At 42.5% G+C, this 22,130-nt stretch overlaps 1 pseudogene; it reads left to right on the forward strand.

Annotated features, from left to right (window-relative positions):
• Positions 1–3,069: 3,069 nt before the first annotated feature.
• LOC133114026 (GTPase IMAP family member 4-like) lies at positions 3,070–11,621 on the forward strand (annotated as a pseudogene).
• The last annotated feature ends 10,509 nt before the right edge of the window (positions 11,622–22,130 follow it).

A 22,130-nucleotide genomic window follows, 5' to 3' on the forward strand; every position in this document is an offset into this window, starting at 1 on the left:
GGAGTTCTTAACTTCTACTTCTAGCTCCAAGAAGGATTATTTACCAGGTTGGAATGTTCTTAAAGATGGTGGACCTCAATCAATTTCCAGGTCAGGAGCAAGTAAAAGATAAAATAAGCAATTGGAGTGAGCCCCGAAATTCCGACTCAGCATGACCACATTTACAGCCGTTCAAATTTTCCTAATTGGAAGTTGGAAAATGCTGATTTCCGAGATGCCATGATTCACCATTAGTCTTGTTAGGGAGGAGACCTTGTGGAAATCAAGAACATTGGGCACTGCTTTGTATGTCACATGCCTATAGTCATGTTTCTTTTCATGTTTAGTAGACAACAAATGTATTTTTAAGTATTGTAAAGTGTGACATTCACTTACATTTTTTGGAAAGGCCAGTCATATATTGCTGCAGCTTTTCATATATATTGTGATGTCCAGCCACTGCTTATTTTCACACTGCAGCCCACAAACTGAGCTTGCACAGATATGAGTGTGAGAGACACTTGCAGACTGTGGGTGTTTCATTGATCAGCAGGGGTCACTAATGAATGTTGTGACATGATCATCGTATCATATCGTAAACAACTGATTCCCTCTCAGAAAAATGTGTTTACTTTAATCAAAGCATAATAAAGTAAATAACTTGATGATTAGACTGTAATTAAAAGATATTGCATATTGGTCATTTAATCTCACCCATTATCCAATACCCCCCCTCCCCCCCAAATGGGGACTGGGGAATAATGCCTTTGTGCTGATCAATGAAACCTGAGGACGTACTGAAATGCATTCTAGGGAAGTGACTCTCTAAAAAATTAGTGATACGTAAGGGATAATACCCTATGAACGAGTCGGTTAATAATTGCCCGACAGGGTGGTGCTCACGTGGGGAAGTTTAGCACCATGAAGGGCAATTATTTCCTCAAAACTGACTCGTTCATAGGGTATTATCCCACTTATACCACGGCTTGCTAGTTATGGAAAATGTATTTTTGTTTAGAAATAAATGTATTAATTGAAACACAATGGGAAGGGGAGAGAAAGTAGTCCCTGTTGCTTCACGCAGCCTAAAATTGCCTGCTGCAACTAAAAGCCAACTACATCATCACCAAAGAAAAGTTCACTAGCTCACCATCACCGAAAGGGAATAAAAGCCTATAAGTAATGTTAGCTTGCAAAATAATAGTTAGCAATTTATATTTTACGCTGTATTCCAGACTTCCATGCAACTGAACGGAGCCCTTCCCATTCACAAATTCCCAGTTCAAATTTGAACTGAAGCATAGAAAGACCTCAGTATTTTGTTGGGTTGTAAACTTTCTAAGCATGAATTGGGATTTGTACATTTACGGAAACTTTGATTCATGTGTATGCTCATTACGGATGCAGAAAAAATAGCGACTCAGTAGTGAGATAAAGAAAATATGTTTCACTCAATTATTTGGACTCCATATAAAATTTGGAGACCAGCTAATAATATCACGTCTGAGCACGTTGGCAGCTTCCTGCTGCCTTTGAGTTTATTTTTGAGTTACGTTTACTTTAGTAGAGCAAGGTGTTTCTTTTTGTCACTTTAAAAACGAATTGTTTTCATTTTTGTCAGAGTTATGTATGTTATTGTACATGTAGCACTAAGTCTTAATTCACCACTGTCGGAGGTAACATCCTTATCGGGGAGTTTTGCGCACCTCCGATATTTTGGGGATCTGTTGTACATCCTCGTGGCGGATTGCATTGTTAGGTTACGTCCGCATAAGCCTCATGCCCAAGAGGCTTATGCTTTTCCTTTCCGTCTTAGTGCAGGTCTGTTTTATGTATTACACTATGGTTATCTACATTTGTTTTGGAGTTGTCGCCCCTCCCGGTGGGGAGCTTTGCAAACCTCCAATAGCCCAGGCCTCTACGCCGGAGACCCTTGGTGCAGCTTGTGTTTTTAGCTTGCTTTCTCGTAGGTCTCTTGCACGGTTAGTTGAGCCTAGGTGAGCGTCTGGTGAATATCAGTGGTTGCTGACTTTCGTAACTGTCAAGTGTACATGGTCGTTGGACTATCGTCTCTCTCAAAGGAGAGTTTGTGAACGCACAAGAAGCTCTGGGTTCCGTGACTGAGACCCCCGTCGATGTTTATGTACACTTCCTACCTTTGTATTATTCCTGCTGCGTCAGTTGAATTAGATTGTTAATGTGTTTCATGGATTTCAGTCTCTTTTTTAAAGTAATCCTGCTTCGTCACTTGAATTAGATTGTTAATGTTTTTTCGTGTATTCTAGTGTTCGGGTCACTATTCCTGCTTCATCAGTGGAATTACAGACTTGTGTGTCTTTCGTTATCACTGCTGTTCCTGGTCCTATTGGGAGCCTGCGTAGTTGTCTCCCTGGCGCTATGGGCGTATCAACTTCCTACTCACCTAGCCTTACAACACTGTAATCAGTAGGATGTGAGGTTGAGTTTCCCTGCCATTAGCTATTTCCTTACTCAAGTTTGATTAAACTTCTCAACCGTTTTGATAGGTTGTTTTATTGGTTGCCGGGGAGTTATTTATTCCCTTTCTTGTTTTTCCCTTCCGTCTCTGGGGTGTATCCCTGTCTCTAGGGATGCCCCCAGAAAATATTAGTGGTTATCTCACGTCTTGTGGGAAACATTTAGAACCCAACTTGGTCGCGTTTGTTTCTCCGACCCCGCTCCCAAAGGACTTTTTCTTCACACCAGTCAGTGAAGCACTCCACTCTTAAACCATTGATTGCTTGCCTTGCCCACAGATTAAGCTATGATAGCTTACACTTCTTTCAGAATAACAGATCTAACATTTACTGTTATCAGATGAAATCATGTGAATGTGCGGAGTGATTCTACACCGTATGGTGAAGAGGTGTGTTGCACCATATGTGTTACTTACTGTGCCATGGATTAGAAAATGGCTGCATTGACCAATCAGGATCCAGGAATGGAGCTATCAGTTTTATAAGGCACAAGATAACCCTATTTCTCTTTATTCCAGTGGCTAGGGATAACTGACTGAACTTGGTGTTGTTTGGGAGGAGAGGAGCTCAAAAGACTTCTGTAGTAAACACCATCATGGGACAGAGGGAGTCCAGTGTGGATCCCAGCCCCTCTTCAGTGTGTAAGAGGAGAGAGGGAGAAGTGTGTGGTCACCTGGTTACTGTGGTGGAAATGCCAGTTCTGTGTGAAACTCAGCTCTCTACATCCACTGTATGTCACCTCTTTGCCTCTCTCTCTGGTTCAAGAGTTCATGCCTTCCTCCTGGTCACACCAGCTGGTCCCCTCACTGATGAAGACAAGGCAGAAATAAATAGGATACATAAGTTATTTGGCACAAGAGTGAATGATTACATGATCAGACTATTAGAAGAACACATTCGGGGCACATCAATGGGTAAGTTTGGAGGGGTTCTTTATTTGTTTATAATTTATCTTGTGAAAACAATTACATGACATTGCATTTCAGAGTATTACTGAATATATACAGTGGACTCTAGAATTACTGACACCCTTGATAAGTATGCATAAAAAATATTAGAAACACAAAAATAATACCACTATTGAGAATCACTGATATCCTGGAGTTTGCCCTTATGGATCCCCCCCTCCAGTTCAGAACATAGGTTTTTGATGGGATTTAATTCTGGAGATTGAGATGGCCATTGCAAAACATGTATGTTGTCCAGCAGAAAATCTAATTTTCAGTCAAAATGTCCTGGTACTTTGTTGAATTAATTGACCCATTGATCTTAAATAGTGCCCCTGGACCACTGGCAATAAAACATCTCCAAAACAACAATGACCCACATATTTGACAGATGAGGTGCTTATCCTTGTATGTATTCCTCTTTTGCTGCGAAACATGTTGATTGTGTTTGTTTATGGGCAAAACATTGCATTTTGGTCTCATTTGACCAAAGCACTCTCTTCCAGTCATAATTACAGTGAGGTTTGCCAAACTCCCGATGCTTGACTTTGTTTATTCTCAGTAAGGGCTGTCTTTGTGCCAACCATCAAAAAAAGAGTTTGTTGGTATGGAGGTGCCATTTTATTGTTCTCCAATGGTTGGCATTTATATAGCACCTTTATCCAAAGTGCTGTACAATTGATGCTTCTCATTCACCCATTCACACACACACTCAAACACCGACGGAGATTGGCTGCCATGCAAGGCGCCGACCAGATCGTCAGGAGCATTTTGGGGGTTAGGTGTCTTGGCTCTGGGACACTTCGACACAGCCCGGGCGGGGGATCGAACCGGCAACCCTCCGACTGCCAGACGACTGCTCTTACTGCCTGAGCCATGTCGCCCCATTTGCTCCATACTAGCAAACTGTTTGGATGGGTGTCACAAAGAGCACAATAAACAAAACCAAGCATCTTGAGTTTTCCCAACCTCATTGTAATTATGACTGGAAGAGAGTGCTATTGTCTGATGAGAACGTTGGATGTTTGGCCATACACACCATCGACATTGGGCAGCAAAATGGAATGCATTCAGTGAGAAGCATATCATAGTTACTGTGAAATATGGCTTTGGGTCATTGATGTTTTGGAGATGTTTTGCTGCCAGTGGTCCAGGGGCACTATTTAAGATCAATGGCACAATGAATTTCACAAAGTATCAAGAAAATCATGGCAGAAAATCTGGTTGCCTCTGCTTGGAAGCTGAGTCTTGGTCATGGGTAGATTGTCCAGCAGGACAATGACAAAAAAACAGGATTCATTCAAATGACATAATTTAACAGTTTTTAACCCTTTTCTTAGTTCTTTGCCATTTTTGAAATTATAGTGGCCAGATTTCCATACTAAGATATTGAAACCCCACTGATTTCACCAGTTACTTCATAATTGAAGGAAATTATTCTAAAGAGAACTAAAAATCAGATCCAAAGCAAAAACAAATGTGTCCCACATTATACAATTGAGGCAATGGTATAGGATTCTTTTTCCTCAGAGGTAATCCTGTCTGTTCCACTTCTTTCTAAATCCACCAAGGGGCAAATGCAGTTGACTTAAAAGGGAATAGAATGGCATTCTGATTGGTTTATTGTATATTATGCCCAAGATACACCTATTCATTCATTAAGCCACTAAGTTCAGCCCATTTGAACCTTGTGCCCTATTTTGCATTTGAACTACCCACCCTCAGACTAGAAAAAGTGCAGCTGACCATATACATACTAAATAGACTTGTGTGCTAACTATGAAAATAGGCCCCACAGTCTGAAACATTGAATATATATATATATATATATATATATATATATATATATACATATCTAGATATTTAGGATTCTGTTAGTTACACTGACTGATTCTCCATTTTGCAGGTGTTGATGGTAAACATCAGAGCTCTGACTGTGTGAGGTTTGTGCTCGTGGGGAAGACAGGAAGTGGGAAAAGTGCCACAGGAAACACCATACTGCAGAGGGAGGAGTTCCTGTCTCAGTGCAGATTGACATCAGTGACTACCCGCTGTAAGAAAGGAGATGGGGAAGTAGCTGGCAGGCGTGTTGCTGTAGTTGACACACCGGGTCTCTTTGACACATCATTTACTATTGAGGTGGTCCAGCAGGAAATAACCAAATGCATCTCCTATTTGGCCCCAGGACCTCATGTGTTTCTGCTGGTGGTACAGATTGGGAGAACCACAAAGGAGGAGAAGGACACATTGCAGCTCATTAAGAGTACCTTTGGTAAAATGGCTGAAAGGTTTACCATAGTCATGTTCACAAGAGGGGATGATCTTAAAAATAAATCCATTGCAAGTTACCTCCAAACAGCTGATGCTACAATCCAGAATCTGATTGAAGTCTGTGGAAACAGGTTTCATGTCTTCAATAATAATGACATGACCAACATGACCCAAGTGTCTGAGCTGCTAGATAAGATAGACATGACGGTGCAGAAGAACGGAGGAGGCTGCTACACCAATGTGATGTTCCAGGAGGCAGAAATGACCATAAAGAAAGAATGTGAGAGAATACTGAGAGCAGGAGAGGGCGAGATGCAGAGAGAGAGAGAGAAGCTGCAGGCTAAATATGAAGAGGAGATGAAAGAGATGAAGAGAAAGATGGAAGAGCAGAGACTTAAAGGAGAGGAAGAAAGAGCCCATCGGGAAAAAGAGCTGAAAGAAAAAGAAGAACATTTAAGGAAAGAGCGTAAGGAGTGGCAGAAAAAGAAAAAGAAAATGGAGATGAGGAAGAGAAAAAGAGGAAGGAAATACACGAATCGGAGTGGAAGAAAAAAATAGATCAGATAGAGGGAGAGAAAAGCAGAATGAAAGAGGAGTGGAAAAGAAAGGAAGAAGAAGCGAAGAGGGTACAAAGAGAGCGGCAAGAGCGGCAAGAGCAGCGGCAAGAGCTGATGGAAAAACAAAAAAGAGAAAAGGAAGAATTTGATGAAAAGCAGGCAGAACAAAAGAAAGAGGGATAGAGATGAGCAGGAGAGGATAAACCATGAGGAGAGAGAAAGAAATGAGTGGAAACTGAAAATTAAAGAGGCAGAGAAAGAGAAGAAAGAGATACAGGAAGACATGAAGAAAAGTGCTGAGGAATGGGAACAGGAAAGGAAAAAGGAACAAAGAAGAAAAGACAAGGAGGAGAAGAAAAGGAGAGAGAAAGAAGAGCAAGAGAGAAGAGCTTGGGAAGAGAAGCAAGATAAAATGAGGGATGAGTTTGAAAAAGAAATAGAATGAGAAAGACAAAGGAGAGAAAAAGAAAGGAGAGATAGTGAGGAAATGGAGAGGGAGCTGGAACAAAAGAAAAGGCAGTTGAAAAAGCAACAAGAGAAATGGGACAAGGAACGAAAAGAGGAGAGAGAGAGACGATATAAAGAGGATGAGCAGAGAAGAGAGGAGGAGAGAGAAAGCCAGGCAAGGCTGCAGGAGGAATTTGAAAAAGAACGAGAACAAGAGAGCCAGAAGAGAAAGAAGGAAGATCAGGGCAGCTGAGAAAGAACGTAAAGAAATGGAGGAAATCCACAAAACAGAAAAGAATAACATAACGAGTAAATATGAAGAAGATGCGAGAAAACAAGCAGAAGAAATGAATGCCTTTACAGAGCAGTTCAAAAAATTGTGGGTAACATTAAGGATTTAGACATCCTAATAAGCATGCGAGATGCGCTAAAAGGGGTAGCACTGCCGCCTCACAGCAAGGAGGTCCTGGGTTCGAATCCCCGTCGGCCGGGGCCTCTCTGTGCGGAGTTTGCATGTTCTCCCCGTGTTTGTGTGGGTTTCCTCCGGGTACTCCGGTTTCCTCCCACAGTCCAAAGACATGCACGTTAGGCTGATTGGAGAGTCTAAATTGCCCATCGGTATGAGTGTATGAGTGTATGAGTGTGTGAGTGAATGGTGTGTGTGCCCTGCGATGGACTGGCGACCTGTCCAGGGTGTATTCCTGCCTTTTGCCCAATGTATGCTGGGATAGGCTCCAGCCCCCCCGCGACCCTATTCAGGATAAGCGGGTTAAGATAATGGATGGATGGATGCGCTAAAAGGTGAAAAAATTAAGCGCTTATTGAATTCCTGGATGATAAAGGCAAAAAAAGACAAAAGACAAAATATCTTTGGCTTTAAAGGTATTCTATGCAGGATTGAAAATATTATAAAACAAACATGCTCAGTCATTACTATGATACACTGGCAACCTGTGTGTATGGCTCACTTTTTCCCAATACCGTGCTTGTCTCCTTGTATTTGTTATTTTAAAAACTCCTTGGGCCTCTTCTGGGCATGGACATTTTATTTTATTTTTTTCTGTATTGTATTTGAAAAGCATGTGCAATACACTGAACCCTTAAGCGTTATGATCCAATAGAAGTGGGTGGGGGACTATTGGCTACTACAGTGGTTAGCTGGGTTTGCGAGAGATTAGCCTTGGTGGCTAACCATTATCTAATCACGTGGCTGGCCAGCTTTCAGTCACATTAATTCACTGCCGTGCCGTATTATACATTTTGTTTTGTCCCTCAGCTGGCTGGCTATGTTAGCTGGGTCTCACTGCACAGTACTAACTTTACTGCTTATATTTTTGGGAGATTCTCCGATCACATTTCCTCTCCTGGTCAGGGAGCTCATGCCTAAATCCAAAAGAGTCCCAGACTTTCAGAAAACTTGAGCTGTCTGATGACAATAGAAGTGACAATGAATGAAGCTAGCTAAATGACCTGTGCAGAAAGCGACTACTAAACTTGATGTTTTACGAATCTTATTAAACTGCGGTTTCTCAGCTCACTGCTAGCATGGCACACAGTCAGAGAACAGAGAGCCAACAGAGAGGCGGGGTTGAGAATAGGGCGTAGATGTTTTTTGTATACAAACACAGGAGCGAGAAATCCTGCATGGTACCTTCAAGTATCGTTAGTTTGAGCATGAGTTTTCAATAAAAACAATTCAAAGTATAAAAATGTGTTATTTGTTGCAATAAAAAATGTAAAAACCGAACCCTCTCCACACACATACTCCATCCATCCATCCATCATCACCCGCTTATCCGGAGTCGGGTCGCGGGGGCAGTAGGCAAAGCCGGGTATTCCAGGCGTCCCTCTCCCCAGCAACGCATTCTAGCTCCTCCTGGGGGATCCCGAGGCGTTCCCTGGCCAGGAGAGATATCTCCAGCGGGCTCTGAGTCTCCCTCGGGGTCTCCGCCCAGTTGGACGAGCCCGGAAAACCTCCAAAGGGAGGCGCCCGGGAGGCATCCTTTCAACGTGAAGGAGCAGCGGCTCTACTCCGAGCTCCCTCCGGATGTCCGAGCTCCTCACCCTATCTCTAAGGCTGAGCCCGGCCACCCTACGGAGGAAGCTCATTTCGGCCGCTTGTATACGCGATCTCGTTCTTTCGGTCACTACCCAAAGCTCGTGACCATAGGTGAGGGTTTGGACGTAGATCGACCAGTAAATCGAGAGCTTCGCCTTCCGGCTCAGCTCCTTCTTCACCACAACGGTCCGGTGCAACGCCCACATTACTGCTGACGCTGCACCGATCCGCCTGTCGATCTCACGCTCCCTTCTACCCTCACTCGTGAACAAGACCCCGAGATACTTGAACTCCTTCACTTGGGGCAAAGACTCGTTCCCAACCCGGAGGGAGCAATCCACCGTTTTCCGGCAGAGAACCATGGCCTCGGACTTGGAGGTGCTGACTCTCATCCCGGCCACTTCACACTCGGCTGCAAACCGCTCCAGTGCGTGCTGAAGGTCACGGTCCGATGAAGCCAGCAGAACCACATCATCCGCAAAAAGCAGAGATGCGATTCTGAGGTCACCAAACCGGACACTCTCCTCACCTCGGCTGCGCCTTGAGATCCTGTCCATGAATACCACAAACAGGACCGGTGACAAGGGGCAACCTTGGCGGAGTCCAACACCCACCGGAAACGTGCTTGACTTTGTGCCGAGAATGCGGACACAGCTCTCACTTTGGTTATACAGGGACCTGATGGCTCGTAACAACGGCCCCGGTACCCCATACTCCCGCAGTACACCCCACAGGGTTCCCCGGGGGACACGGTCGAAAGCCTTCTCCAAGTCCACAAAGCACATGTGGACTGGATGGGCAAACTCCCATGACCCCGCCAGCAACCCTGCCAAGGTAAAGAGCTGGTCCACTGTTCCACGGCCAGGACGGAAGCCACATTGCTCCTCCTGAATCCGAGGTTCGACCGTCGGTCGGAGCCTCCTTTCCAGTACCCTAGAGTAAGCTTTCCCAGGGAGGCTGAGGAGTGTGATACCCCGGTAATTGGAGCACACCCTCCGGTCCCCCTTCTTGAAAATGGGGACCACCACCCCGGTCTGCCACTCTACAGGTACTGTCCCCGATCTCCACGCGACACTGAAGAGGCGTGTCAGCCAAGACAGCCCAACAATGTCCAGAGCCTTCAGCATCTCAGGGCGAATCTCATCTACACCCGGCGACTTGCCACTGAGGAGCTTTTTGACTACCTCAGCAACTTCCGCCAGGGATATAGGTGCAGATTCCCCCGAGTCTTCAGGCTCTGCCTCTTCCACAGAGGACGTGTTGTTCGGGTTCAGGAGCTCCTCGAAGTGCTCTTTCCACCGCCCGACAATATCCCCAGTCCGGGTCAGCAGTTCTCCTCCCCTGCTGAAAACAGCCTGAGACAAGCCCTGCTTTCCCTTTCTGAGTCGTCGGATGGTTTGCCAGAACTTCCTCGAGGCCAACCGAAAGTCCTTCTCCATAGCCTCCCCGAACTCCTCCCATACCCAGGTTTTTGCTTCAGCGACTGCCGAAGCTGCAGCCCTTCTGGCCACCCGGTACCTGTCTGCTGCTTCAGGGGACCCCCGGGCCAGCCAAGCCCGAAAGGCCTCCTTCTTCAGCTTGACGGCCTCCCTCACCGCTGGTGTCCACCAGCGGGTTCTTGGGTTGCCGCCCCAACAGGCACCGATGACCTTCTGGCCACAGCTCCTGCTTGCCGCCTCTGCAATGGAGGCTTTGAACATGGCCCACTCGGACTCCATGTCCCCAGCTTCCCCCGGGATGCGTGAGAAGTTCTTCCGGAGGTGGGAGTTGAAGACCTCGCGAATAGGGGCCTCCGCCAGATGTTCCCAGTTCACCCTCACTACACGTTTGGGTTTACCGGGTCTGTCTGTCCACACACATACTTTTTTTCTTAAATTTTTGTATGGGTCCATTGCCTACATTCACAACACACACTCTTCCTGTCCAAAATGCAGTAATGGGTGTGACATCATCCCGAGGAAAAGGAAGGCGTCATGGAGAACAGGAGTTGGTGAGGAAGAACCACTTGTCTGTGCTATGTGCTCATTATTGTAGCAGCTGAGTAGCAGTTTTTATATCTCACAGCAGAGGAGGGGCACTTTATGGCTGCAGGAGCTTGGATAGCAGAGTGTTGATGGTCGTCTGGCATCCAGAAGAGGCACGTACCTGCGTTTCAGATGAGTGACCCGTTCATCTCTTCCTTTGTTTCAAACCCCATGTTTAGTGCCCACATATTTTTGGTTTTTATTTTGCTCTTTATTCTTTAACTTTTTATCCTTGATTTTTCCCAAACCTGAACTCAGCAGAACTTGTTCATCTCGTTCATCTCGGCGACATTGGCTCAGGTGGTAAGAGCAGTCATCTGGCAGTCGGAGGGCTGTGTCGAAGTGTCCTAGGGCAAGACACCTAACCCGTTGGTGTGTGAATGTGTGTATGAATGGGGTTAATAAGAAAGATCAATTTTGGATAAAGGCGCGATATGACATGCCATTTACCATCTCCCAGAAGCAACCCCTCAGGTCAGAAGGAGAGGGCAGACACGTGGTTGGCACCTATTCTCGCTATTTTCCACACTGCAGACGCACCGCCAATCATGTATTGCCCATCAGCACATACTAGGTCAGCATATCCTCTTGGTTTGTGCTCAGGAATGACCTCTTGAAATTGCCATAGCCAGTAATGGGGGGACTGGAACACCCTGTTTTTGACCACTGCCTGCCTGTACCACAAACTTTTGCCTGCTGTCTTTGTGCTTTTGCCCCGCAGGGCGGACTTCAGTCTTGACTCTTGCACGGTCTTCGACTCTGAGCCTGCCTACCGGCCGTCTGCACTGCTGCCCCTCAAGAACGCAACGCAAGAAACCACAGTGTACACTGTCGAAAAGTGAGCAAAGACTGCAGGCTAAAGAAATACATTTACTCACCTAGAAGAAAGTATTAATCAGATATTTAGTAGTATATTTTCAATGATTTCACTGATGTCTATCATATATTTTCTATGATTTTACTGCTGTTCAGTATGTCTGTATACTTTCTATGACTTAGTAAAATGATTAATATGAGGTGGAAGGCACCAAAAATGATCTACAGGTCGTAGAATGTTCTGGAAACACTATATAGTAAATGGCACCGTGTTTTACATGTTTCCCATGTTAATTATTCCAGTTTGTTCGAAAAAATAGCCTACAAAGCAAGATGTATGTAATAAGATCCTTTATTGTTTTGGAAATCAATAGGGCGATTCGCCACGATGGTTTCAGAACCGAGAAGTAAATACCTGTAACGTAGCCAAGTCATATGATGGTTTTTGAGAAAAAAATCTGAGGATTTGAACCGGCTGTTGTGCACGTGTGCCACAATAAAGTCTAATTTTCTTAAGAGCTTGCTGCCGTGGGATCTTTGCCTTCTTGGAGTTATTTTACAACTGATTGGAGATTGGACCTTGAGAGCTACCGTTTCCTAACAACGACACCTTCTCCCTCGGTACTGTACTTTGGTTTTGACTGGATTTAACGTGTATGAACTTTGCTTGTTTTTTCGACCACGCTCATTGGACAATCCCTTATTAAAGCTCTGACGGGACTTAACTACACCTTTTTTTGTCTGAGTCATGCATTTTGGGTCCAACCCCCACGCACCCGTCTCAGTATGAATTCTATAGGTTGCGATTGGTTCGAAATCCATTCAAATAAACATCGCAATGTTGCGCAACCAATTAAATATTTCGCGATACAAGATTAATCGGACTTTTCAAAAAGTATGTAAATTGATTTTGGCAATAGAGACCCTCGAATCGTAGCCTAACGTTTTATTAAACCTTACCTTATCTTGATGACTGTTTGTCGTGACGACGCCAAGCTTATCAAGTAGTCACAATTCTAGTAATGCAAGACTAATTTTCAAACATTAGGTAGTTCATTTTGGCAACATAGAATGATTTTTTTTTGCTTAGCTCGCGCAAAAACGACGACCAAACCTGCGATTTTTTTAAGAAGCTCATGCACTGTAATATTCACATGTAACAATATCATTGCAGCTCCTGTCAGGAATCTGGCAGCTGGGCTGAATTTGCCGGGGAATTCATTGGGGCTCGGCGTGCACAGGTATCCATGCGTGTGTGACGTGCCAGCTACCGACCGGGGTTGGGGGCGTGGCGCAGCGTGTTTGCCTGACTTTTTCTGTTTGTTTGAGTGGTTTTTGTAAAAAGAATAAATAATAATATATTTTTTGCCTCTTACCTGCTTTGTCCTGAGCTCCTTGTGGTGGGTGGGTTCTGCACAGAAAATAATAGGACCGTGGAGGGGCGGGAGTTAGCTGGTGCTTTTCCCGCTGCTGACACTCATGCATATTTAAAAAATATATTTTTCAGCCCTCCCTGTCGAACTTCCGCTATTCGCCTGGGGAGCGCATTGTCGAGAGAGTTGTAGCGCGTCATGTGCAGTCGAGGATGCAGTGTATTACCATACGTTGGGAATTAAAGTAGGCTTATGTCCTAAATTAAATTCATATTTTATAAATGTATTTCCAGCAAACTGATATGCTGATGGTATTGTTATTTCCAGAGAGATATTGCTTGATTGTGTGGGTCTTAGCCTGTGCTTGTTTTTTTTGGGTGGCGCAGCTTTAAATATTTTACTTTCATTTTTAATTTTCACAGCACCATTTTGAGCATCAACTGTAGATAACGCGTTCTTCTTCTGAAATGGCAAGTTCGACTGATCCCTGTGAGTAGTTACACAACTGCTGACTGTTGATTTTTTACCTGTAGAATGTAATGCAAACAATTTAAATCCTGAAAATTCGTTAACATTTACAAACAAGATTATTTGCTTTCAGAATATCTATAAAATAGGCCTACTCTCTTTTTTATAAACCAGTCAAAGTTTAAAATGTGACATTAACATTTTAAATGGACTTGTTTTAGTTTTTTCTTCGACCGTTTTAGTGGTTTATTCATTGTGTGATGCTGTGGTTAAACATTCAGAAGAGCAATGGAGGAGATGGTATTTTATTTGTAAATTAGTTACAAGTGAGGAGACAGTTAGGGAAAAAATGTTGAATTCATAATTGGATTGTATTTTAATTGTATTTCATTTAGACAGTAAATATTGTATTTCATAACAGTAGTTAATGTAATGAGGCTAAGAACATTTCCAACTGGAGTTTCATGAATAAATAGTTATTTTTCTTAGAATTGTAAGAAGTTGCATTCTCAGAAGATCAAATCAATGCATTTGACCACTGGCTTCATATCTAAATATTCCAAAGCATCAACCTAATGGTTCTCTACCTGCAGCTCTTTTAATGCATGCTTTTAATGACACAACAAGGAGCTGTTGGAGCTTGCCTGATTTTGCTATGCAAAAGAACAGGCAGGTTTTTTCTGCTTCCTGTTTTCTCAAAATTATGCTGGCTTGAAAAGTAAAGATTATATATCTGGAAAAAGTAGCTAACTTCGTACATGAACAATTTAAAACATAGCAAGGAATTCATAATGTAAAATGTAATGTATAGCAATTACTAGGTCTATATTGTTACTGATTATTTATGAATGATAACTACTTTCATACATATAATCCATTGCATAGACCGTATTATACATGTGGTGAAAATTGTATTTTAAATGATTAAAAGTCAAGAGGAGTTACATACACAGCATGCATAAAGAAAAAAAGGATTCATATTTCTCAGCGCTTCCTGACTGAGAGAGCAAAGAGAAGAGAGAGCATTGTCGAGCGAGTTGTCCGCGTCAGGTTTACTTACTTTGTTGTGTGACGGACGAAATAAGATAGTCAGAAATGCAATCTACAATTACCTTGCGTTGGGAATGAAAGTATTTCTGAAGTGAAACTAATATTTAGGAAATTAAACAGACAGTATTTCCCGAGAGAAATAGCTTGATTGAGTGTGTTCTTGCGATCTTTCGAGTGGCGCAGCTTGAAATAGTTTACTTTCACTATTAATTTCCACGCCATTTTGAGCATCAACTGGTGAGAACGCGTTCTTCTGAAATGGCAAGTTCGACTGATCGCTGCGAGTAGCTGCACAACTGTCGACTTTGTTGTTTGTGACCTGTAGAATTTAATGCAAACAATGTAAAAAATAAAATTAAAAAAATTAAAAAAAATGTTCACAAACAAACAAAAAATTTTTTGCTTCCGGAATATTCATAAGCTCGGCCTATTCTATTTTTTAGAAACCGGTCAGGGTTTAAAATGTGATTTCGGGCTTATTTAACATTTTAATTTGACTTGTATTACACTATGTTTCTGAGACCGTTTTAGCTATTTATTCATTGTGTGATGCTGTGGTTTACTATTCAGAAGAGGAATGGGAGGGTATTTTATTCTTAAATCAGTTACAAGTGAAGAGGCAGTTTGGGGGTAAATGTTGAATTCATAATTAACTGAAATGAAAGAGAATGTGGTTATTATTATTGCTATTATTTTAATAATAATAATAATAATAATAATAATAATAATAATAATAATAATAATAATAATAATTAATAATAATTAATAATAATAATAGTACTCATCATCAGTTAAAAATTACATTGAGTGAAGGTGCATATTCTGAGGTAGGTAGGTATTCTGATAATGTATTATAAAAGTGCAACATTATTCCAGTAATCAAATATAGGGGATCATTTATTTTGAAGAAGTTTATTTTGTATTTGCAGATTATATTATATGTTTGTGACATTTTTCTTTTATTGTTGTGTGTTAAATGATGTCTCACTGTGTTAGTGACAGGGGATGTAAAGACCGAGCAGGGTCCATGTGGAAGACACAGCCCTGAATGGGAGCGTCCAAACAGTAAGTCAGTATCACTGATCTGTTCTGTGCTGTGGTGTAAAATAGCCTGCACGCGTGGAGATTATAAGAGTAAAATAGATTTTAATAATTCTTATATTCATCTTTCAAATAGTTCAAGGAATATTCTAATAATTATAGATGGCTAATATCAGATTCAAAAGAAGAGATAGAGAACAATTTACACACCACAATTTATGTTAAATCAACTGAAGTGAAGTTGCTGTCACAATGCAATGCAATTCACCTTTCATTCATATGTCATTATTAATTCAGGACATATGATATATCATTATCTATCTGCCTGTATAAATCACAGTTTTTATAGGTAACCTCACACGCGTGTATTTTAAAATCACTTCATAGACTTTTTAAATTGAAATTTATTTTACAGACTGCTGATGATTCCCCTACTCGAAGACTTGTTTTTTTTGTCATACATTTATCATTATGAAAGAGATATGTATATCAGTCAGCTGATGCCTGATTAATTGAAGTTATGCCCAGTTAAAAAAAAATGTATACAAAGTACAATATGACTAAGTTTGTAGTATTAAAATACAAGGCCTTCACACTGTCTTACAGAAATAAATGTCTCCTACTTTGCAGTGTCTGATCTGAGGATTGTGCTGCTGGGGAAGTCTGGAGCAGAGAAGAGTAAAGTGGGGAATATCATCCTGAGGAGAGAGGCTTTTGAAACGGAGCCCTCCTTCTTTTCAGTAAAGCAGCAGTGTGAGAGAATTAGTGGACTGGTGGATGGGAGACATGTGACTGTGATCAACACTCCAGACTTACTGCATCCCCAGATCTCTCAGTATGACACAGAGAAGCAGATGGAACTGTGTGTCTCTCTGTCAGACCCTGGGCCCCATGTGCTTCTGCTGGTCCTGCAGCCTGGAAGATTTACAGAGAAGGACAGAGACAGAATGAGGAAGATTCTGAATGATTTGGGTGATCAGGCCTTTAAGTACACAATGGTACTGGTCCCCCATGAAGGCTACAAAGCAGATGTTTTTATTGGTGAACAGAAGGATCCCATTGAGTTGTTTATTGAAGAATGCAGAGGAAGGCATCACAGGTTCAGCAACATAGACACGACTGACCACAGCCAGATTACTGAATTTATGGAAAACATTAACATGGTAGTGAAGGGGAATGAAGGAAAATATCTCACCTGTGACATATACAGGGAGGTAGAATCAGGTCATTCATCAACATCTGAGGTGTCTCTGGCAGGAAGTGAGCAAGGTATGGAGGGCGAGAATGAACCACAGGCCTTGTCTAGAGGAGACCAGAAAACGCAGGAAGAAAAATTGGACATCTCCAGTGAGTATGTGTAATTAAACATTCAGAGTTTAAATAAACATTTTGTTTGATTAAATATTAGGTCTAATTGGGTATTAAACATTTCAGGATGTGTAATACTCATGAATCATGTGTTGTTTGTTTGGTCAACTACTGTAGTTTGTTCATTTTTTCCATTTCCAGCCTGGCTGTATTTTGTGTATTCCACATTTTGTGTTTCTTGTGTCGTATAACCTGTGGAGTTACAAGCCCAGTGCCCTACAGTGCTGCCTGCCTCACCAGAGCAGGATGTGTTTTCGCCAGGCAGGGTTCCTCAGGGTAACACTGCAGTAGTTCCTCTCCTCTCAGCTCCTGGTTATCAGTGAGAGATGTGTCTCTCCTCCTATTACAGTAAAGTGGAATTCAGGAAAGGATGGTTGCTGAACCACAGTCTGACATTATATCAAGTGCCATGGTAATGATTTGGGCAATAACATCTTTACATATAATCAAAGAGTAAAAATTAACTTGATATCAACTCAAGATGCAAGCTATATTTTGAGTGGTAATGTGTAACTTTCTGTGGCTAACACATACTGGAATAATTCTGTCAGGGATTGGACAAAGGGAACCAATCGCAGGCAGGCTTTAATGACAAAGGGGCAGATCCAAAACGTAGTCGAAAAACAGGCAATGGTCATAATCCAAGCAGACAGGTACATGCAGGGCAGGCACAGCGTAATCGGGAAACAGGCACAGTTCAAAGACCAGGAAGTCGAAACAAGTGAAGGTACAAGTACAAAAACCAAAACACAGAGTCCAAAAACTAGGCAGAGATGAAAACCAGAAAATCCAAAAGCAAAGCAGAACAGAGCAGAGCAGAATTAGACAAAATGAATAAATAACAGGGGACAGGTACGGGGACGCTAGAACCGGGGTAGGGAGCAGAATAACAGAAAGATTAACTAGCAACAAGAAACTGAAAAAGGTTTAAATGCACTACTAACGAGAAACGAAATCGAAGACAGGTGAAGCAAATGACAGGGAATGAATGGGGAGACAGTCAGACTACAGAAAGCACAAAGGTTAAAGGCAAAAACACTGGGGAGTTAAAACATAACAGAATAACAAAACCTCAAAAATACAGTAACCCTGGTGTCTTACTTTGCACTGTCTGATCTATGTGTATGTATGTGTATTCCATATTTTCTATTGTGTTTAAACAGAAGATTTCTTAATTGGGAAGGTTAAATGGCAACGTTACCCTAATAACAAATTAACGTACAAATGTGCAATGGAAGGAGTAAGATACAGTATGTGTATTCCATATTTTCTTGTGTTTATTGTGTATTAAATATTGACTCGTACTGTTATTACAGGGGATGTGAACACATTGGAGAACAGAAGAAGTAACGAAAACGACTTTGAGCGTCCAAACAGTAAGTTAATACCACTGATCTGAACTGTTCTGTGCATTGCTTTCCCATGCTTTAAGACAGCTAGCTCATTTTAACATAACAGTTAATTTTACCAAAAAGGTGTCCAAAAGGAGACCAAAAAGCAGCCCCAACTTTCAGTATCCAAAAAGTTAATGGTCACTGACCTCTTCAATTGGCCACAATGTGTTAATGTGTTTAACACATAAAAAATGTCAGTTTATCTGATTGTCTGACTAACTATTTATAAAGTAAAAGTCCCTGGAATCTTCTTTGTACATATAATTTTACTTTTTTCGATCTACTATCATCGCCGAGTTTGTTTTGGAACCTGAAGTGATGTCAGGGTTTTTCTGCGTATTTTAATTGCAAGACCTTATCACTTATCAAGACCTATACACCAGGGAGACCCCTCCGTTCTGCCACTTCGTGCCGTCTGGTGCCTCCCCCTCGCCACACCTGCACTTCTCGCTCACGACTGCTGTCTGTCCTGGTCCCTCCTGGTGGATGTCAGAACGGCAGAGTCTCTGACCTCTTTCAAGCGCTTCACCTTTCCCTCCCTAACCCACCACCATGATTATCCTTACATATGCCATAAACTGTAATGGCACTTTTTGTATTAGCTATTGTATTGTTGTACTCTGGGTATTCATAACTATACTGTCCTCTCAGGTCCTCTTCGCACTTGTACTTGTGTTTGAAGTTCACCATTTGCTTCTTCTGATGCCTAATCATTGGCCAGTTTTTTTATTTTTATCAACGGGCAAGGATGTATACAACGTTCTAAAAAGTTTACAATTTAACAAGTGCAATGTTTTGAACTGTCTTATAGTAAACTGTGTCTGTCTTTGCAGTGTCTGAGCTGAGGATTATGCTGCTGGGGAGGTCTGGAGAAGTGAAGAGTGAAGTGGGAAATGCCATCCTGAGGGAAGAGGTGCTTTCAGTAAAAGATCAGTGTGAGAGAGCACAAGGTCTGGTGAATGGGAGGCCTGTGGCTCTGATCAACACTCCAGATTTACTGGACCCTCAGTTCCCTGTCAGGAAATTATTCAATCACATAGAGAGATGTGTGACCCTGTCTGCCCCAGGTCCTCATGCACTTCTGCTATTGCTGCAGAAGGGGAGGTTTACAGAAAGTGAAAGAAAAAGACTAAAGCAAATCCTAGGCTTTTTCAGTGATGAGGCCTTTAAGTACTCAGTAGTACTGGCTATACAGGATGGTAAAAAACACAACCTGGGTAAGGGTTCTGTTCACAAAGTTGTTGATAAGTGCAGTGGAAGGTGTCACACATTGAACACAGAACAGATTGACTGCACCCAGGCTGCTAAACTAATGGAGAAAATAGAGCAGATGGTGAAGGAGAATGGAGGAGGTTTCATCAGCTGTGAGATATTCCAGGAGCCACCGGGAGGGATGGATGGAGAGGAAGCAGAAGCCTCAGGAAATGAAAGGTAAAAAAAGAACCAGTCAAAGAAAAGCCATGAGGAAATTAGTTTGTGCAACTAATAGTGAAAATTGATATGATAGATAACCTAACCCTGAATGCTTCCAAACACTGCATAAATAAAGAACTTAATCCTGAAAGAAAACTTTAGGTGCATCACATAGAATTTAAAACACTGTGGATATATATAAAACTGACAACTCACATTGACAACAAATTAATTGCATATTTCTTATTCGGCAAATTTTGGAGCAGTTTACTATTGGGATTTACTGCCAAAAATGGATGGAAACTTAACTGAGGAATAATAGATGTTCTGAAGATGTACTGAAAAGCATACTGGGGAACTGACAATGACAATAATACAGTAAGACAAGATTGTAAGATAACAGACTCTTCCTCTTTATTCCAGTGACTGGAGGTGAGCGACTGAACTTGGTGTTGTTTGGGAGGAAAGGAGCTGGGAAGACGTCTGCAGTAAACGCCATCCTGGGACAGAGGGAGTCCAGTGTGGATCCCAGCCCCCCTTCAGTGTGTGAGAGGAGAGAGGGAGAAGTGTGTGGTCACCTGGTTACTGTGGTGGAAATGGCAGTAGATGTTACCGATGAGACTCGACAGTGTGCCTCTCTCTGTGGCTCTGGAGTTCATGCCTTCATCCTGGTCACACCAGCTGGTCCTCTCACGGATGAAGACAAGGAAGAAATAACAAGGATTCAGGAGTTATTTGGCACAAGAGTGAAAGATTACATGATCGTCCTTTTTACCCATGAAAGTCGTACTGCTACTGTTCTTAACATTCTTAAGGGGAATAAAGATACTCAGGAGCTTCAAGAGATGTGTGGCAACAGGTTCTGTGTTTTCAACAAGAAGCACTTTCTGAATAACCCAATGGTTCCAGACCTTCTGAAGGCTATAGAGGAGATGAATAAAGCAACAAAAAGCTGCTTTTCCCTGTGTAAGCCGGTCATAAGGAACATTTGGTCTCATGCGCTGGTCAGCTTGCTGACTTCCCCCCCCTCCTACATTGTTAGCCCCCACCATTGGCACACATGCCTGTGGGGGAGAGCTAGAGAAGGATTTTCTCACATTCCAGAACAGGAATATTGGAGATGGTATAAAGATGTTTCATGATAATCCCAGGTCAGAATATAGTGATGTTTGGTGTTATTCTGATTGGTTCAGTGCGACTGGTGTAATGGTCTAGTTTTTGTAACAGTCTACCTTTTGATATCACAACCATTCAGGAGCCGAGGGGAAACTGGACAAAAAGTCTCTGTAGAAGCCAGGTGTTTTAGCCCCCTGCCGGGTGGGCCTGGCTGTAAATTATAGATGGGTGACTCACTTTTTAGAACTGGATTTCGGAGATAAGGAGAAGAAACCAAACAGTCTGGGATGTCTCCTTTCCTTTCATTCACCCAAATCAGGTTTATCCAAAAGGTATATTACCATGAGAGGCACAAAGACATATTTACAGCATAATGCAGTTATCATGAAAACTCCCAACTACAGCATTCATAGATATGATGGGGCTGCCATCTGTGAAGAGCCTGTGAGCTGGGGGTTGACTCTGCCATTTGTGAGGTGGGGGTTCTGGGGCGTGTCAAAAGGGACAAAGGACAATACTGTTTGTAGTACCTTTTGAGGAGTTCCAGACCAGTGACACCAAGATGATAAAGGAGAGATATATGGTGGGTGGATGAGCGGTTCCCGGGCAATTAGGCCATGTGGGCCATTAAAACTCCCGGGAAAGGAATGTGCCTAACATCTTATGGCCCCACACCTGGTCACTTCCAGGGGGAAAGACTCCGGGCAGTACCACAGTGCCCTCCTTTGGGCACTGCTGTCATTACCCCAGGGACTACTCTCTTGAATGAAAACCTCAAAACTGTTGTTTAGATGGTAAATAGACCCGGTAACACCTTGAAAACATTGCCCATGTGATCCTTGTATTATTGCATTAAGTCTTATGTAATGGTAACAGGAATTGCATGTAAAATGGATAATCAGGAGGGAAGTTTCATGATAACTGCACCATAACAAAACATTAGGATAATCTGTTTGGTATGGATGTGATCCAGTAAAGTCAACGAATCAGATGAGATACATTTCATACCAAATGGATTTTAATTAACCATAGTTTCAATAACTCAAGGGAAAACCTACACGTCCTCTCCTGGTAATCATCTCATTTTCCCTACTCAACAACCCCCAACGGTGGGGGTCTAAATTCCAGATTTGACCACCCCTCCAGGTTGATTTATGGCACTGCCGCCTGGTTTCAAACGTGTGATTTGGCATAAAAGCAAGGGAGACAGACCAATCGGGGAAGATCGTATTCGACTTCCCACACAACATGTCTTGGGTATGTATGTAGGTATGTGTAGCAGTGGAAGATCGTATTCGACTTCCCACACAAC

This window comes from Conger conger, chromosome 16 (genome assembly GCF_963514075.1).
Source record: "Conger conger chromosome 16, fConCon1.1, whole genome shotgun sequence".
NCBI lineage: Eukaryota > Metazoa > Chordata > Actinopteri > Anguilliformes > Congridae > Conger > Conger conger.